Genomic DNA, 20,703 nt, shown 5'->3' with positions numbered 1-20,703 from the left:
CGAGATTGCACCACTGCCCTCCAGCCTGGGCAACAAGAGCGAAACTCTGTCCCAAAAACAAACAAAAACAAACAAAAAAACTGCTACAAAGTTTATTCACAACTAAAACTCAAAAAATTAAGAAGTAAAAAAACAATATTGACAAAGATTGATATGTATTGGTGTTTACTGTGTGTCAGGTTTAGTCCTATGAACTTCCATGTCTTAATGAAATGGAGTAGTTCCCTGGACCCCTTGGAGGGACTTGTAAAGTGATGGCTTGCTTACTCATTTCACAGCTCTCAACCCCTTGCGGAAGGGGGAGCATGAAGGAGAGCAGGTGAAGAGATCAGGATGAATACTTCTGGGCAACTGGCAGAAGCAGAATTCTGTGCGGGCCTGTGGTAGCTGCATCTAGGGTTGCCCACGACACCGTGGAGCCCCAGAAGGTGTGTGCTACAGTGCGGTCTTTTAGCTTTGCCATCTCTGGACAGCGAAAGTACTAAACAGCTAAGTGAAGGGTCAGTGTAACAGCATTTCGCGCCCACACCTGGGTCTTTGTCCAGCTTCCAGGAAGAATGAGGTCACACAAACAAATTGGAGGGTGGTGAATGTGGAGGATTTTATTGCTGATAAAAGTGACTCCCAGTGGGAAGGGGGACTGGGAAGGGGATGGAGCGAGAAGGTGGTATTTCCCTGGAGTTCGGCTGTCTGACCAAATTCCTCTCCAACTATCTCTGGCTGAACTCCTCTCCAACTGTAGTCTCCAATGTCCAGCTGCTGCTTCTCCTCTCAATGTTCAGATGCTTCTTCTCTTCTCTCCTTTTCTGCTGCTCCTTTGCCAATGGAGTCTGGGGTTTTTATGGGTACAGGATGGGGGGTGTGGCAGGCCAAGGTGGTTTTGGAAAAGGCAACATTAGGGCAAGAAATTAGGAATGCATGTTCTTACTTTGGGCCTTGGGTCCAGGCTTGAGGTTGGGGCTTCGCCAAGGACCCTGCCCTTTTCTGCCTCTGTCTCCTGTCCATATCATTACCTCATTTAATATCCACCTCCCTCATGATGAAAATAATATTATTGTTTCTATTTTACAAATCAGATGAAAATATTAAGAAAGGTTAAGTGATTAGTCCAAGGTTCAGAGTTCATATTCATCACTGTTGATTCCAAACTCTGTACTCAACCACTACATTGTGCAGAAAAATTCACATATAAATATGAACAACTTCCACTATAGCAAAGGTTATGAAACAGACTTTAAAAAAACACATACAGCAAGAAGGATGGGAAAAAGTTGATATTTTTATTTTGTAAAAGGCTATTTAAATTGATAAAAAATACACAAAACTTTAGCTCAAAGGACATGACCAGTCAATGTACCAAAAAATAAAGATAACTGGAAACATGAAAAAACTCCACAAAAAGTAAAATAATTTGATCTCTTAAATTAATATAATTAAATCTATTCATTATTTCTTTGTAGACATTGTGAAACAGATACTTCATAAATTACCTTAAGAAAGCTATTGGTTATATACAAAACTCCTTACAGTGTTTACAACAGATTTCAACAGATATGTGTTAAAAATGGACACTTAGTTCAGTCTCTTCCTTCTTACTAGAATATGGGCAACAAACAAAACCAAAAAAAGGGGAAATAGAGGCCAAAACTACTGGAAGTCAACTGCTGGACAAGATCAGAGATTTTTATTAACCATGAGTTATATATCTATGTAATTTTTGAAAAGAAGTTGATACTTATTTAAAATCTTGTACCCAACCACCCCAAATAAACCTGCCAGCTTAAAGGAAGATAATAAAATCTCCTATCTTTTTCTGACCTGCCCTTACTTCTCACATCTCCACACCCACTTTTGTAGTAATGAAACCTGAGCAACCATCCCTCTACTGCTTTTTGAGGAGATCATTGTATTGTTTGTTCTCTTTCTCTTTTAGCAATTTTCTTGCCACATCAATTTGGAGACTGTAATTCCTACAAAATAAGAGGGCAGAGAGCATTGGGCAGAGAAGGGTTGCATGTTGAGAGGTGTCATCCTAGATCAGTTAGTTGCCGGCTGTGGAGTCGCAACAGGAGGAGTCCAGGCGCTAGGGCATTCTAGGAATGGTGGTTTTTCATAAACTCTATTGTATCAGAGTAAGAGATCCAGGCAATAGTCATAGGAGAAATTTATACCTTGGTGTTATGGAAGCCACAGGACAAATGGTTACTGATGCTGGAAATTGGTCTAGGAGCAGAATATATCAACCTGCCCTCCAGCTGGCATTATGAAAAGGAGATTTAGTAAGCACTCAAATGAACAGACAATGGGCCCAGGATAAGCATGACATTGGGATGGATTGCTTCCCACTTAAAAAAGAATGAGCATCAAACAACAAAAATAATAGAAGCTCTTAAAACAAAACAAAATCTTCAAAACAAGGGAAAGGGCAGGTTATTTTAAAAGCCTCTGGACTAACAGACCTCTAGTAGGAGACAGCACTCCAGATGATGGAAAGGACCAAAGGCAAGCGCGGAGCATGTCTCTCTTCCCATCCTCTGAAATTCAAACTGGCTGTAGCAGGGTTTACACTTAAGATCTATATTTTAAAATAAATGGAAAACACTGCCTAGGAAGAGCTAAACTGAATGTGAGTTTCGATATTTTAAAATAAAGCCCACATTTGCGTGGTCAAGAAACATTCTGCTCTTGCTGTACACACATGAAACCTGCAAGTGGACATGCCCCAGGAAAGTACACAAGACCTCAAACTCAACTTCACCATTCTGTGTGGCTCTGCAAGTCGTTCAGGGTTAAAAGAGGCTGTTAGTTTTCAAGAGGAGTCAGTAATACATGTTTTAATGGGAAATTGCCTGTTTAACTGTTTGCAATTAAATAAAATTTTAAAATATGTTCAGCCCCCCAAATCTTTAGATTGGATCCAGCATTCTTGTCTAATTTTATCACTGTTGGAGTATTTAAAAAGACAAAAATTGGAAAATATGATAGAAATGTAAGATAAACTATCAATCTGGAGTGGCAATATGTAATAATAAGAGAAATTTCAGAAAGAATCTATAGGTTACAATTATATAAAAGGCTATGCATTTGCTATGCAGTCTATATACTATGCTGGGCTTAAATGTAAGTCACTGTTCTAGGTACTGTATATATTTTCCCTTATTTAATCATCATAAAAACCCTATGACTTAAGTATATGACATACCCATTTTACAAATAAGAAAACTATTCTAAAGTCAAAAGAACAAAGCTGGAGACATCACGCTACCTGACTTCAAACTATACTACAAGGCTACAGTAACCAAAACAGCATGGTACTGGTACCAAAACAGAGATATAGACCAATGGAACAGAACAGAGTCTTCAGAAATAATACCACACATCTACAGCCATCTGATCTTTGACAAACCTGAGAGAAACAAGAAATGGGGAAAGGATTCCCTGTTTAATAAATGGTGCTGGGAAAATTGGCTAGCCATAAGTAGAAAGCTGAAACTGGATCCTTTCCTTACTCCTTATACGAAAATTAATTCAAGATGGATTAGAGACTTAAATGTTAGACCTAATACCATAAAAATCCTAGAGGAAAACCTAGGTAGTACCATTCAGGACATAGGCATGGGCAAAGACTTCATGTCTAAAACACCAAAAGCAACGGCAGCAAAAGCCAAAATTGACAAATGGGATCTAATTAAACTAAAGAGCTTCTGCACAGCAAAAGAAACTACCATCAGAGTGAACAGGCAACCTACAGAATGGGAGAAAATTTTTGCAATCTACTCATCTGACAAAGGGCTAATATCCAGAACCTACAAAGAACTCAAACAAATTTACAAGAAAAATACAAACAACCCCATCCAAAAGTGGGCAAAGGATATGAACAGACATTTCTCAAAAGAAGACATTCATACAGCCAACAGACACATGAAAAAATGCTCATCATCACTGGCCATCAGAGAAATGCAAATCAAAACCACAATGAGATACCATCTCACACCAGTTAGAATGGCGATCATTAAAAAGTCAGGAAACAACAGGTGCTGGAGAGGATGTGGAGAAATAGGAACACTTTTACACTGTTGGTGGGATTGTAAACTAGTTCAACCATTATGGAAAACAGTATGGCGATTCCTCAAGGATCTAGAACTAGATGTACCATATGACCCAGCCATCCCATTACTGGGTATATACCCAAAGGATTATAAATTATGCTGCTATAAAGACACATGGACACGTATGTTTATTGCAGCACTATTCACAATAGCAAAGACTTGGAATCAACCCAAATGTCCATCAGTGACAGATTGGATTAAGAAAATGTGGCACATATACACCATGGAATACTATGCAGCCATAAAAAAGGATGAGTTTGTGTCTTTTGTAGGGACATGGATGCAGCTGGAAACCATCATTCTTAGCAAACTATCACAAGAACAGAAAACCAAACACCGCATGTTCTCACTTATAGGTGGGAACTGAACAATGAGATCACTTGGACTCGGGAAGGGGAACATCACACCCTGGGGCCTATCATAGGGAGGGGGGAGGGGGGAGGGGGGAGGGATTGCATTGGGAGTTATACTTGATGTAAATGACGAGTTGATGGGTGCTGACGAGTTGATGGGTGCAGCACAGCAATATGGCACAAGTATACATATGTAACAAACCTGCATGTTATGCACATGTACCCTAAAACTTAAAGTATAATAATAATAAAAATATATATATATTAAAAAAAAAAAGAAACGTTAAGTAACCTGCCTAAATTCTTATATCATAAAAGTAATGGATATGGCATTTGAACTTAATCTGTATCTACAATGTGTACTTCTACCTTCTCCACTAAGAAATAATAGGGAAAAATAACAGGGAAAAATACTTTGGACAATATTTCACAGAGCCAAAGAAAGACTTGAACTTTAATATCAAATGATCTATCAGTAATTCAATAAGATGACTTTAAAAAGAGATGAATCTAGACATGCCCTTGTGAAATGTCAGAGCACCAAAGACAAAAGATTTTGAATTTTCAGAAGGCAAAAGAAAAGCAGTAATCATTGGGTTAGCATGACACTCTCATTAAAATATACAAGAAAATAGAAACCAGTACATGAGGGAAGACCATGAAGCAATGTTTTCAAAGTTGAAAAATAAAATGATTGTGAATATAAAATTTGATTTTATATAATCTACCAACTTTCCAACTCCCTTCATCTACTCATTCTGAAAAAGCACAGATAAAACAAAAACTTCTTGAGGATGTACTCCTGCAAAACAAGTTAGAGTACAAAGAAAAAATATAAATAAATCCAAAAAAGAGAATGACTCAGGTGGCTGAGGCAGGAGGATTACCTGAGCCTAGGAGTTTGAGGCCAGTCTGGGCCACATACTGAAACCTCATGTATAAAACAATAAAAATAAAATATATAAATGAAAAATTATTAAAAAGCCAAAAATGTGGTCCATGAAAAAAAAGGAACTATTTTAGTGTGAAAACAACTTCCAGAACATCAGTCTATAAAACAGAATTGAAAATCAATTGATCTGAATTAGAGTAGGAAGTCAGTCTTCATACAAATAATATTTTCAAACAAAAAATTAATTTCATTTATAATATTGTATGAAGAAAAAACTGGAAGATCTCCATGAGATGGTGAAGAAGGTACAGATATGTTTTTTTGACTAAAAAGAAAAAAAGGAATTTAGAAATACCAGGGGGGGAAAAGTTGTTCAATAAAATCATAATGAAAATACAAAGTAGGTGAACATGTGGAGGAATAATGAACAATTGGTGGCCAGTAAGAAAATGCTTACACTTGAATTTAATGCTTGAAACACATTATTTTTCAAGCAACAAAGATAAAATATGGAATTAAATTTCTTCTGCATAAGTCCAGCAGTTGCTTTGTTCTATGAAGAGTAATATTTATGTAATAACTTTGGCTTAAGAAACAGAAAGATTTAAACATATTATGCAGCATCATAAATAAAATGATTTAGAAAAAACTATGTAACTAATGAATTGTGAGGGTGGTTTCAGTGTATTGAAACAGTAGATATGCTTTAAAATGGAAAAAGTAAGACACAGAGTTGAAATAATATTATTTAGAATGTTGCTGGTGGCCACCAGAGAAACTAAATACACTAAACTGACAGAGTGAGGATGGGGACTGTAGCAGGAACTTTGGAGGTGTAGGAATTGAAGCTTTACTTTCCACTTATACCCTGTGGATTTTCATCGTTTTATGGTATACATGCTTTATTCTTATGTAAAAAAATAATTTCTTAATAAAAGATAAATTGGCCACTCAGAGACTTTTAAATGGGATATATAGTTTACACATTTCTGGAGCGATAAAGTAAATAAGGTATTTTCGGGGCTAACTTTCCCTGCCATGTATTAATATCTTCAAAACCATGAATTGGTGCCAGAAAATAAGTAGTTAAATCAATAGGATTAAAGATCATTATACAATATGGATCCAATTTTGTCACAAATATTTAGAAAACATATGTAACATTAGTTGTTCCTCTTTTTGACCACATATCACTATTGTACCAGGGCAATCTAATTCAAATACAAAGGAAATTTTGCTAGCTTTGATTCTTCCCATGATTTTTTTAAGACCTCTTTTTTATGCTTCTGATGATATACAGTCTATACCTCTCTCATGCCAGGAGCTTCTGTGAGAAGGAGCTGTTTGCAGTGCCTTGCACATCCCATGTGCCCAGTCTGCTTGTCTCTGCTTTCTGTTTGCCTGAAATTTCAACTTCTCTTGCTTCCCCCAGCATTTCAGCCTCAAGAACTTGTAGCCATGCTTCAAAATAATTTTTTCTTCATGAAGCATTTTAGGACCCTTTCCCCAAAAGGGGATTGACCATTTCCTTTTTTGGCTTTCCAAACTACTCCCTACATAAATCTACCAAGCACCTGGTATGGACTAAATGTTTGGGTGCCCTGCAAAGATGTATGTTAAAATCCTAGCCCCAATGCGATGGTATTAGAATGTGAGGGCTCTAGAAGGTAATTGGGTCATAAAGGTAAGCACTCAGTAATGGATTTAGAGTCCTTATCATAGGTACTCAAGAAACATAGGTAACCTTCTTTATACCATGTGAGCACAAAACAAGGAGATAGCAGTCCTCATCTCCATAGAGGGCCTTCAACAGAATTGGATCGTGCTGGCACTATGATTTTGGACTTTCAGCCTCTTGGACTGGGAAAAGTAATTTTCTGTTGTTTATAAGCCACATAGTCTATGATATTTTTGTTTTAGCAGCCCAGACCAGGACAGTATCTATAAAATTCTATTGTACTTTCTTGGTATATGCCTATTTTCTTCCCCAAAAAATCTATAAAGTATTTGAGGTCAAGAACCATGTTTTATTCATTTTCACATTCTTAGTATAGTACCATGTTTTTGTCACTCAATTTTTAAAAAGGAATAAATGAATAAACAAAACAAACTATATTATACAAAGGTTAAAATATATTTTTAAGTATGAAATAGTTAAAATGTATAAAAACTATTAATAGAGCAGGACACAAAATTGTATGTATAGTATGCCTGTAACTTTGTAAAACATATATATTTAGAATAAAGCTTACAAGAAAATATATACATATTGCTAAGGTTTGTTCATTAGGATGCTAAAATTAGAAGTGACTCATTCTTCTTTTCTCTCTCCTTTCCTTTCCAAATGTTATGTCAAATGTTCAAATTTCTTTTATAATCATATATGTATATATTTATTTTTGAATATATATGCATATATATTCATGTATATGAGATAGAAATATATTTAAAACAGATAGCTTTTATTTTAGGAGACAGATTTTTACATATGATTCTCAATGTTATATCTTTGTTTTTGTTTGTTTCTTTCACAATCACTTGGGTATATGATCCTAAGAAATGCTTTCTCATAAAGAAAACGTGAGAAACCATCAAGAACTCTAGGAAAACTACACTAAGTGAATTATACCAATTTCCAGAATCAGATTATTGATAACTCTCCTCTCTGTATTCTATTCTACCCCCTAACTCTCCAAGGCACTACCGAAAGCTAATTGTATTTGTCTTTTTTATTTTAACTGTCTTTCCATGAGTTTTTTCCCTAAGATTTTTTTCAGGGAAGTTTCTTATTCTACAATAATGCACCCTCACAGCTCATATGTGGTTCATCTATAGAGCAAAAAGTCTGGAACATATTTGAAAGTCATGGTCAAAATGAGATCTGAAGCTGTATGTTCATGTTAATGGGTATTCATTCTATCAGAAACACACACACACACACACACACACACACACACACATACACATACAAAAGTCTATGGACAAAATTCCTTTTCTATCTATGAAGGCAGAGTATTGACTGGGACACTGAATAGTTCTGAATAGTGCTGTACAATCCCCAGTCTACATGCAATTGAAAGGCCAGAGCATATAAGACATCTCTACATCTTGGGTGCCTTGCACATGGCAATCACAAGATGAATCCATGTTGCGTGGTACAAGTAATCAACTCAGAGCCATAGCATAGCTTTGTGAGACATAGCAGAGAGACAGCCACTAACATCAATATATGATCAGTTAGTAGAAAAAGAAAATTATTTTTCTCTGTTTTGGTAGTTTCTGTGGAAAGAGAATGGAAGGTCTGCAGAAGCTAATCGGAAACTAATTTATGCTCAGGATTTTTATTTTTATAAGTATTTCTTATTTACATATTAGACTAGTAATTAAAAGCAAAAACATTGGTGCCAGAATCCCTGGATTTGAGTCCTGGCTCTACAACTGTATATCTGTGTGACTTTAGACAAGCTACAAGATCTCTCTCTTTCTATTTCTTCAGCTTCATCACTTATAATCTGTGAGTGATATTAATAGATTCCTACTTCATAGAGTGGTTGTGAGTATTGATGTATAAAAGCCTTAGCCCAGAGGCTGCAACATAAATGTGATTTTAAAAAATCATCATTAGTTAACTGTTGTTATTACTCTTACCATTTACATCTGAGAAAGTCTGAAACTAAATACATAAACTTGTCATGCATTACATAGTAAAACTAAGATCCAAGCTCAAGCCGCAGAGCTTTTGTTCATATATCACAAATGATGCTTTCAAAGAACAATCTTTCTGAAAGAAAATGAAAAATGTCTTGATAACCTAAGAGAATAAGCTTTTCCCTACAGCTGAATTTTCTGGATAACTGAATTTTACCCCTTTAAGTGCAGCATTCTTTTGGTTTCAACTATTTGTTAGTCATTAACGTGTACTTTACATAATTCGTTTTGCTCTTTGTGATTTAGGCTTGTTATTATTTCTATCAATTGCTGTACACAACCATCATGGTTCATGTTATCATGTCCCAAAGTGCTGGTGAATTCTACAGATATGTTTACTCCTTCACTCTTTGGTTCTAGCATGTGTCCATTCAAGTTCTTGTGTCTGTACTTCTGTAGTTTTATAGTCTTTTCCTCTGTTCTGTGTGACAGCCTTCAAGAATCTCTGTCAGGAGTGTGTCTGCCAATAGCAGGTACTTTCTCCTGATAACTTTTACTCTAACCATTCTGGGGAGTTGACAGAAATACATCAATATCGACAGACTAATTATTATAATGTATGTCATCAAAATAAGCAGAATCTGAGCAAAGGCCTGTAGGGCAAAATATGAGTAAAATCCATATGCTTTATGTACAAGTGTTGTAACATCTGTTTTGCTTCCCCAGAGATCACTTGTTCACTAACTTGTACTACTCTGTGTGTTAGTGTGTGCATTAGTATATATTTAATCCATTCAACTATACAACAAACTTGAGTTGCAATATTTAAATCCCAAGATTCCGATTTATATAGAATAATTATTTTAAAGCAAGAGGACTATTATGAATTACAGCATTGTGTCTGAGCTGTCTGCACTGTGGTGTTCTGCGAAGTCTGGTACTAACAAGATATTGAATAAGAAATTTTGTTATTTAGATATATTTTCAAACTTACTTGTATTTTTTCCATCTGTAATAGGCTTACTAAGAAGCTGAAACAAATGTTTCAGACAAACACTCATCTGACAATAATGTCTTCAAAGGTGTTCATCCCAATACATAAAATGTAACACACACAATAAAATGTTATGATTTTTTTAACAATCCAATCTAATCCTTAATTAGAGGAGAAAATGGTGAATGAATTCCTCTAAACTCTATTCCTAAATATTTTAATGCTTATCATTAACTTACTTAGTGATTGGCTAGATTCTAAAATCTATAAAGTTGTGGAGTATTTGGAACGATAAAATTTCTCCTCTTTTAGTTTCATCGAAAATACTTTGTGGGTTCTTATTTTTAAATATATTCCAGATAGGCAGAAGAAAAAGCAATGTGACATCTTAGAATATTATTAATCATAGCAATCAATATGTATTTATGTTTAACGATCTCCCTATATTTATTTTCAGCCTTGACAATTTTATTTTGGAGTAAGTTTCCTCAAACTGTGTTTCCATGATGTCATGATTCTGTTCTAAACATTTATGAAGCTTAAATTGTTCATATTTTCATACAAGTTTTCTCTCAATAATCATGGGTAAGCTTTTTTATGAATCACATTTTGCATATATAACATTTTAACTTCCTCATTCTAATATCTTAATTTGTAGGCAAAATTTTTACTATAATATTGCCAATTTGCCTACTATTCAGTTAATATTATGTATATTTCTTTAATTCTTGCTGTTGCACCTTAATTATTCCTCCACTATAATATCTTCTTTTATTTTACTCTGCTAACATAAATTTTCCCCTTTTTTACATCTTCTAGAAGTCTTCCTGGTTTAACTGCATGTGATTTTTGTATGTTTTTTAATATGGCTATGGATTATTTATAGCATTTGTGCTGTTGAATATGTTTTCCCTCTAACTTTTCTTTTGCTTTTTTCATGAGTATATGCTCCATTTTTCAAAAGAGAGAAAAAAATGTCAAACGATCTTTTTTTTTTTTTTTTTTTTTTGTCTTCTTACTCCAAAACACATTCTCTAAATTTTACATTCTTAGTATATGTTATTGCTCAAGTAATCATAGTGGAGCTTGGGATAAAACAAAAATAGTAAGATTTCATTGTGGATGTTTTAAACTTTCTCATTTGACCATTTCTCAGGTATTTGACTACAATCTATGAGTGTTAGAGTTGGAACATGTGTTAGAGATCATCAAGTCTTCTCATTTCACAAATAAGTACACCTAGGCCTAGAGAAATTAAGAAACTTATCTGGGGTCAACTAGTTAATAGTACTCTGAGGACTAAAATGTGATCATGTGACTTTCAGTACACAGTACATGGCTTTGGGCTCTATAATAGGTTGCCATCCCTATATTAAAGTGTGATCTCCTCCAAGTCCTTTGGTGGTACTATTTTAGAAATCCATATATCATACCTGAGACTTGAGTTAACTAAAGGACAGTGGCCCTAATTCACAGCTATGCTAGAACAAAGAGATGTAAAGTGGTTGACCAAGATAGCAGAACAAATCTGCAAATGACTCAAAATAGAGCAAGGCTCTACTGTGTCTACTTCTCCATGTTATCCACGAAACTACTCTGCTTTTGTGAGAACAAATTCTATCTTCCCCAGAGGGTAAATAACTCCCTAATGGTAAGTTAGTCACTTAGGAGGCACATTAACTCTTCCAGGCCGCTGGGATGTCATTACTTTGAAATAATTTGTTTCTAGGCCATTGGCTGCAATGATAGAACACTATTCTAAATGATACCCTAGTGGCCAAAAGAGCTAATGCACCTTCCGTGATGCTAAACTTACTGTAAAGCTTAGAGATGCTCCTATCACCCCTTTTACCTCATAGAACATTTAAATATTTTTAAAGATTTCCTGGCCCAGAATAGCACCATATTAAACTGTCTTTGAATTTATTTTGGCTTCAGAGATTTCATCTCTGTCTTCAGGGATTCTCCCTCCCTCCCTTGGTCATTGTCTTAGTATCTAATTTATCAGAGCCCCAGAGTCCTCATACTGCCTTCAGGTATGCCCTTTGCTGTGCCCTCAAGATTTGTTCTCTGTTGTTAGAATTTTGCTTTTTTTGGTCCCAAAGCCCTCCTTCTTCCATGATAAAATATATAAATATTCAATGCCAGGCTCATAGGGATTTATACTAGCTAGTTTTTATTAAGGGCAAAATAACTCATATTATGCCATTAATAGCTAATAGTGAATGTTTGTGTTACTTCTATGGCATGCTTTAACAATAAGCATTTTATTTTATTAGGCTAAGGAATACATTGTCATAAGACACTCAGAAGTACAAAAAAATGATACAGTGAGATATAAGTCTCCATCTCTGATCTGACCCTGAATGTCTAGTTCCCCTACCCTGGGGCAACCTCTCTTATCAATTGTCTGTGTTTTTCCAGGGATACTCTATAAATATATTCACATATTGATGCAGATGTGTGTTTATATATATTATATATAGAGATAGATATATTTTTAAGCAAATGTTAGCTTATTAGATACATTGTTCTACACCTTGCTTTTTCATATAGAAAAATAAATTGAGGATGATTTTATTTCAATGCATACAAAACAGCAATATTGTTTTTGACAGATGTATCATTTTCCATTGTATGGATGTACCATGACTTATATAACCAGTCCTCTACTGAAGGTCATTTAGGGTTTTTTTCCTCTAATATTTTGTTATTACAAACAATGCTACAGTATTTTTTAAAAACCAGCCTTTATATGTTTATGTGAGTATATCTGTGTAAAAATCCCTAGAAATGGAGTTGCTGAAACACAAGATACATGCATTTTAATATTGATAGATATGATTAGTCAACCATAGAGTCTATAATAACTAATATTCCCTCCACATTTTTACACATGATTACATTTCATGTTGGCTGATTCCATAGGTGAAAATAATTCAGAATGAAGTCAATACAGCTGATTCATGGAGCCAGGATTCACAATTATGACTACATAACCACTGAGCCAACACTCCTTTTCTCCTCTTAGCCTAGTTATGGAAACAAATTTGGGCCAAGGGTTTCTGTGCAACCAAGAAAATGACAACTCATTTTTAGACACCTACCTCATCAGGACTGAGAACTCAGGAGTGAAGGGAAGAGGGCATGAAGCATTGGTAAGGACAGATATAAAAGAAAGACCAAAAGGGACAGAGAACAGGAAGAGAGAGGAAATAAAGGGAGTAGCTGAAATCCACTGAGAAAACTGATCTAAGACTCTAACTGCAAGAGAGAGTGGTAGAAGGCATAATGTCAGTCGCCCCAAGATGGAACTCCAATGTGACTCTTCTACCAATACCGGTTCTTTTGCATCAGTCATTTATACACTAGTGTTATTCTCACAATTACTTATTTACAGGTCTTTCTTCAGAAACGATTGTAACAGACATTTTACACTACATATTCATCTGAAATGAGTGAGGATCAGAGCTGTATGTTTTTTCCTTTTCATGTATATTCTTTATCTCTTTCCTTCTTTCTCCTTCCTCCTTCCCTCTTTCCTTCCTTCCTTCCTTCCTTCCTTCCTTCCTTCCTTCTTTCTTTTCTTTCTTTCTTTCTTTCTTTCTTTCTTTCTTTCTTTCTTTCTTTCTTTCTTTCTTTCTTTCTTTCTTTCTTTCCTTCTTTCCTTCCTTCCTTCCTTCATTCCTTCCTTCTTTCTTCTCTCTTTCCTCTCTGTCACTGTTTTACACTTTTGAATTTTTTCTTTGCATCAGGGGGCCTATTAGTAAGTGAAAAATGCCCTAAGGACTCCCCTTTCATAAAAAAAAAAAAAAAAAGGATAAGCCTATCTTTTGCAATAAGAGGAGAAAGAAAATACCCAACCCAACATAAAAGTCTTTATAGCCTCATAAACCACAGTACCACCCAGGATGTTAACAAGCTGGCATGTTTTGAGTATCAAAGATAGAGAGGAAACTGTGTTTACATGTTTGGCACAAAAACTAATGAGGAAAGTCAATTGGCCCTTTGTCTTGAGGGTCTGAAGCGCTGAGCTCTAATGTTTGGTTTCTTCGTTGGCACTTGTTCAAGTAATCACTCGTGGCCTGACAAAGCCTCACTTGTGTTTTATTAGTGGCCATGCTGAACTCTCCCGCTTGGGCTGTGTTGTCTCTCAATAGAGTGCTGCAGCAGAGGGCACACTTATTTGAAAACACTAAATCAGAGCATGATGATCTTTGCTCAACCAGACCAACCCAGAGAAGAACAAAAAATGTTTAGAGTATCGTTTCTTTTGTTTGGAGAGGGAGGGCACTGAGAATAAGGGGAAGATAGACCTAGTGCCTGTGCCTGAATAATGCAGAAATGGCAGCAACAAAACCTAGTTTGTAAAAGCAGTGTTTTCCCCTTCTAATCATGGATACTACATTAACATCTGAACCTGCTGTAATGCATCACATGGCACAAGCCGGCAGAGCCTGGACTCAGCCTGCAGTGGAAGGAAATGTCAAGGTGACCCCAGAGATCTTTTCTTTCTGGATTACTAAGGTGTCATGAAAGAACAATCATGCTACTCTGAGAGGAAGCTGACTTTGTCTTTGCAAATATAATTTGGTAGAAAGGAAAAGTTTCCAAAGTAGGTCAAAGTACAGTGTTTATAACTTTCCCCATTAGGTTGCTTTCCCCCGCTCCTTCCTGCCTTTCTCCCTCCCTCCCATCCTCTCTCTTATTAATTTTTATTTTCATTTTTTGCTTCCATTTAGAAATAGGAATGGTTTGGCCCAACCTGATTTTTTTTTTTTTTTTTTAATCTGCACAACTGAACAAGTATCCAAACATTTGGCTGCTAATTTCAAAGTTCTGAACCAGAAACGAGGACTCCAAAATCTGGTTGCAAACAACATTTTTAAGTGACAGTTTTGGCAGTCTTACCTACAGATCCAGTAAAAATAAAACCTAGAACAGTTTGTTCTTAAACTATTTCTAGTACCAGTTCTGTGAAGAAAGTACTGAACTACACATAATTAAATTTATTTTTTTAAGTGACTGAAATTTTACATGTTCAAAATGAGAATTTGGGATAGGTTAAGATATATCCTTGCCTTTGCCAAATCCTTGAAGTTCTCTCTGGCTGTGTGCCTTGCATCAGATCTTTTTATGAAGGGTGTAAGTGTACATTCCATGTATTCACTGCCACTGAATAAGTCTGAGTGATGCCTACACTGAGAAAATGAGAAAATGCTAAGTGAGACTTATTACTCAGGAAATCACATGATAAAAAAGTTAGAAGTTTAGAATATACAGAGTTTATTTAACTAACATGCCCAATTTATTTGACTAACATGTCCAATATGCAGTCTTTTCTTTGCCAATTACTACTTAAATGCTTAGTTTTTAAAATAAAGAGGATGCCGGTCAGAGTAATGCTTTAGTTTTCTAATTCTGTAACACATTTTATATAAGCCTCTCAAACTTGCATTGTTCTTGCAGAAAGGAAAGCATTCATTTTAAGTGTGAGTAAAGTAATTCCAAATTCCAATTCTTGTTGCTAATAATATTTACTTTTGTGAAATGACCACAGTAGTCCAGAAGCACGAATGATCTGTTGGTGGTGTAGAATAAGCAAATGTGTGGAAGCTTTCTAAAAATGACAATTTTATAAAGGGAAAAGAAAAAGAGGTAAGTGGCTTTTTTCTCCCTGCTAAAGGCTCCTGGCCTACGAAACCCTCCTAAGGTGATGAAGAATGAAGTCTGATGATACAAGTCTACAGCCCTACCTGGTCTAGGAAGGCAATATGTTTAAAGAGAATTTGCTTTTTAAAAAATAGGTGGTTCTATTCTCAGTCTTGAGATTCAGGGAGATGGAGTGGGAAGAGAGAAACCTCATCTGTCCCCTGCCACCCAGCTCACTCCCGTCTGCCCATGCCCTCCCACCCTGCACATGCACCCAATGCTGTTTCTTCCCACAGACTCCTGCTGCAGAATGTCAGACATCTCAGCCCACATTCAGAGCTCAGATTGCTATGAATGGAGCAAGGCAATGGGGAATGGGGGTGGGAAAGAGGAACTATGCGGTCATCAGCTATTCCTCCACGGAGGAGCTGTCCACAGTCTGGAATCAGGATGAATGTGCTTCTGCTGCAGAGAAGCCGCTTCTCTTCAACCGCACCACTTCCCTGAAAAAGGAAGACAGGACAGCTGCCTCACACAGAGCAGTGAGGCCTGCAGGGCATCCTGACCCCCCTTTCCCTTCCCACCTTCTGGGGATGATTCGCTCAGAATCTATCAAAGTGAAAGTTAAAAGCTAACCACCAATATGGTCTTTTAAGAAAAGATTTTTTCCCCCATTGTTAAATGTATACTCTGCCCATAAACCATTTGCAGTTTTAATTCACAGAAGACATTTTTTCAAATGATATGACCTAATACATTTATTTGCCACTTAGAACGGTAGAAATGTATCCATGTGTATATATATACTAATACCTCCTAAATATATCATATATATTTATTGTATTTTATAACAGTCATATATGTAACATATATGTAACATATAGTCATATATAACAATATATATTTTTATATAACCTATTATAACCAGTTCTTTGTGTAAACATGCTGGGCTTCAGAATTAGCTTAGTCACTAAGCAAATCTTGCATATTAAATACTTTTAAGTAATGGGTGAAGGTGCTTCCCTCACTAAATGTAGAAAACAAATCAAGGCCAACTAAATGGAGTAATAACAAAAGTAAAACAATCAATGTGAATTTCACAGTGCTGATCATACCTCATACAGTAAAGATAATGATTTTGTGCTTTAGAGTTTCTCTGTTGGCATAACCACTGTATTATCAGCCTAAGGATTCCCCAGGGATGAGAAAACTTAAGACTGATATATTAGAATAGTTAGAAAAGAGCAACACGTTTAAACAATGAGCCAGGTGCTAATGTATTCACCTATGCAGAAAACTGGGGAGGTAGAGCTATGGATAGGCAATGGGGGAGGTGAAGAGAGGGAATCTTGGGTAAGTTCCTTCTAGAGGTGAAACATTTCAGAAAATTGTTCAGATTATAAAATTAAAGCTGTTTAGAACCAAGCATCAAATTTGAGTAGCACTATGAAAACTGACCTCGAATGACAGAGAAAACATTTTATTATCTCTAGAACACATTTTCACAGTGACATAATGAATTATCTTTTTTAAATGATTTTTTTGTATTGGATGTTTATCACAGTCCTAACAGAATGAATCCAGGAACCACTGATATATGCTATCAACAAACATTAGATTATGAACATCAAAGAATTCCAGAAACTTAATAACACAGTTTTAGTCTATTTTCTTTGAGGACAATTGCTGTTTTGCATCTCCATCACAAGACACCAAAGGTAAACAATGACTCAAATATTAAGTGTTGTTTAAATAGAGACTGCTGATATCGATAGCATCATTTTATTTTTGCAAATGAGATTTGTACATTAATTTGTAAAACATTATTTCATGAGCATTCAGTGATAGCCAATGAATTACATTCAACACTTGTCAGAATACTAACCAAGATATCTATCATTTAGTTTGCAAAAATTGCTTAAAAATAGAACTGTCATTGCTCTAGTTATGAAGGACTAGAATAGCACAATTAAATATTTGGGCCACTTGGTCTATAGATACTGGTATTCTGTAAAAGACTATTGGCAATTTCATACTAAAAAACCATTCTATGTAAAAAATTAACAAAGACCAAGTTTTCATATCAACCTTTCAGTCGTTGTAAAACAGTTGCAAAGATATGTTACCCTTCTTGTAAAAGCTAGAAATTACCATGTGTCCCCAATAACTAAATTAGACATATTTATGAACTCTGAGCTTTCTGAAAAGAAGTTCAGAAACCATTACCAGAGTTTTTCATTAAAATTTAAAGTATATAAATAACAAATAATGACATATTTTACTTTTCAAAATAGAAAAATGATAAAAAATATTTATCATTTCCTTTTGATGAATTCTGCCTAAAGCCATCAATATTATTTTATTATGATACTCAAAGTATAGCAGTAAATTTCTCTCCACTGAATCTGTTCTGTCATACAGCTTCCAACTATATTTCGAACTACCACATTTCTCAAGTTAAAATTTGTATTATTATATTTTTAGAAGATGAAGCTATTTTATAATTATACTCTTACCACTTACAGATTAATTTTTAAGTTAACGAATGTATTCTACTAGGTGTCATCATTTCCTTATATATGTTGTTTTTCTCTATCAGAGCTGTTTGATTGCTAGGCTGAACACAGAACATTTGCTTGGCAAATGGTTTAGTACTTTTGCTACTTTGGTATTATAAATACAAACAAATACAGTCATTCCATCCATCTAAAAAATATGAAAGCACAAATATTTCTATAATGAGACAGAGAAATTATCCACAACCCTGTTTATAGCTTTTAGAAAGTAAAAATGTTTTTAAAGTTGTTAAGTCCTTCCCTTAATTTAAAAACTAATGTTTTAAATAGATTTTGATGATCTGACTCCATTCCCTCTACATGGCACAAGTTTTTGACCTTCTGAATTATTCATAAGCCTCAAATGAAGTCCTATGTTTTAAGTATGTCTTTGAAGTCTTCGACTAGATTCAGTGTTTACAAGAATTGTCTCTGCATGAATTGGGTCATTTTGCTACCATACAATGTCCTCAAACTAAAGCACAATAAAATTCTATATCAACACATATATGATTCATCCTAGCTCTTTAGGATCAAAGAATAATTGAATTCAGCAATTTGGGAACTGGTAAATATGGTAATAATTTAACTTAATTATTCTGGGTTGACTTTTCACAAGTATTTAATGTAATGTTTCTTCGGAAACTGTTAAGGCCCTCACTAAAAATCCAAGAGGTCATTTGGTTATTTCAACTACGTAAATAGAAGATAGATTTTCCTGTCTCTAATTTTCAATATTTCTACTGAGTGGTGAGATAATGCAAATGGACCAAAGCGCCAAGCCAGGCTTCTGCAGAGAAAATCTGAGTCCTGCAAGTTCGATTAAGCTAGCTAATTTTCAGTCAAACAAGCTAATTTCCAGACAGATTCTTCTGATGTTTTCCCTCTGTTTGTAATTTGCATCATTAAATAGCTCAGTGTTTCAAAGCAGCCACAGCATTAAGGTCACGGGGCTTTGTGTTAAATAGCAACCACCTCGACTTTTTTTAAGGAAGGAACAGAGAGCAGCTGATCCTCCTGTAGCATGATTTTCTTTTTTTCTTAGTGGGAAGAGGCTGAAGTGTCTTGTGGATCACAGAAATTTGCTTTGGTTCGGAGAACAGCTTTCCTCAGTGCCTTTGTGCTCCAGAAAGCCGCCCAGGATCACAGGTGGCCTTGATTATCAAGATTTTTTTTAATGGTGTCCCCCTCCCTCTCCTGGAACAGCAGGACATCTTCCTGACATGAATATCTCATTTTAAGTGTCACAAAATCCAAAACTCTTAAAGAGATATCCAAAACCTAAATTTAAAAAAAAAATCTAACATCGAACTTCAAAAGATAAAATTGGTTCATAAACATTTCTGGTGTTACAAAAGAGTTATACAGGTAGATAGGTAGTTATGGCCTCTCATAACCAATTTTTTTCTAGAAGGTTTTCAAAGGGCTGCTTCTAATATTGCATGCTTAATACAGAGAGAGCAGAAAAACACCTCTTTACTTTTACCCATACTTCTCCAGAATAAAATAATTTCTCTTTGTCTTTCTGGTCACAGAAATATGTACTTTGGCTCATTGGCCCCCTGGAGCACTGATAGTACCCTACAAGCTGACACTGGTGCAAGTATTAAAAAATCTTCAATCATATAACTCCAAGCCATTCATATTAATGTGCCTGCGTCAAATTACCCTTTCTATTCTTCAGGAAGAAGAAAGACCATAAAATGCTCTCTGAATCCATAAGGACAACACCATTGGCACAGACAGGAATTTTGCTCTGAAGTGACAGCACTCCTCTTCTGAAACACGACCTAATGACTATAAAGGGTTTCTTTGGAAACACCATATTTTGTCATTAAACTGTCTTTACCACATCACATGCTCCCAAACCATTCTATACCAATGTTCCCAGAGAGTTAAAGATGGCTCTGAAGAAAAACTGTCATCTTTAATAAAGAAATGCAATAGATGTTTCTCATGGGGAAAGGCCCAATTTAATGTGTGGTATCTCTGAGTTTCTATTTTGTCTTGAGTGTTTTCAGCACATTCTCTCCACATTCCCAAAAGTTAGAAAGTGTATTTTAAGAAATGCCACCATTTTTTATATTTACTAAGAACAACATGCTCAGAGACTTATTTCTGTGGAAATGTAGACCACAGAATTTAGAAACACACAATGTAAAAGAATTCAACATGTTTTAGGATACCACTAAGCTTTTGCCAAGTAATAATGGGATCTTAATGTGTGCCGTATACACGAAATTGTTTATGTCTTTTCATTGAAATGAGTTCTTATTGTAGCAAAGTAAACTTGGGGATTATACACATTCCAATCTTGGAAAAAGTGCCTTTTTAAAAAACTTGAGTTCACTAATACCAATCCTCTTTCAAGAAGGAATACTGCTCCCTCTTCTTGAGTCTCTCAGCAATTGGTTTCTGGCTTGAATATAAGGCCTGCTGCTCTGCATCCTACTCTCTCTCTCTCAATAGAGTGTGAACAGCTGTGGGCAGAGACTGATTC

At 35.4% G+C, this 20,703-nt stretch overlaps 1 long non-coding RNA gene across 2 annotated transcripts; it reads left to right on the top strand.

The window, feature by feature from the left end:
- The first annotated feature begins 15,579 nt into the window (after positions 1 to 15,579).
- LOC126960588 (uncharacterized) lies at positions 15,580 to 20,168 on the top strand. Of its 2 annotated transcripts, none has more exons than XR_007728067.1 (3): positions 15,580 to 15,654; positions 17,213 to 17,366; positions 19,888 to 20,168. It is a non-coding gene; the product is annotated as an uncharacterized LOC126960588 (long non-coding RNA). The 2 variants fall into 2 exon arrangements; XR_007728066.1 differs by lacking the exon at positions 19,888 to 20,168 and adding an exon at positions 19,739 to 19,859.
- Positions 20,169 to 20,703: the final 535 nt, after the last annotated feature.

This window comes from Macaca thibetana, chromosome 8 (genome assembly GCF_024542745.1).
Source record: "Macaca thibetana thibetana isolate TM-01 chromosome 8, ASM2454274v1, whole genome shotgun sequence".
Lineage (NCBI taxonomy): Eukaryota > Metazoa > Chordata > Mammalia > Primates > Cercopithecidae > Macaca > Macaca thibetana.
Note: the sequence above shows the minus strand (reverse complement) of the source record. Positions and strands in the feature narration are given on the sequence as shown.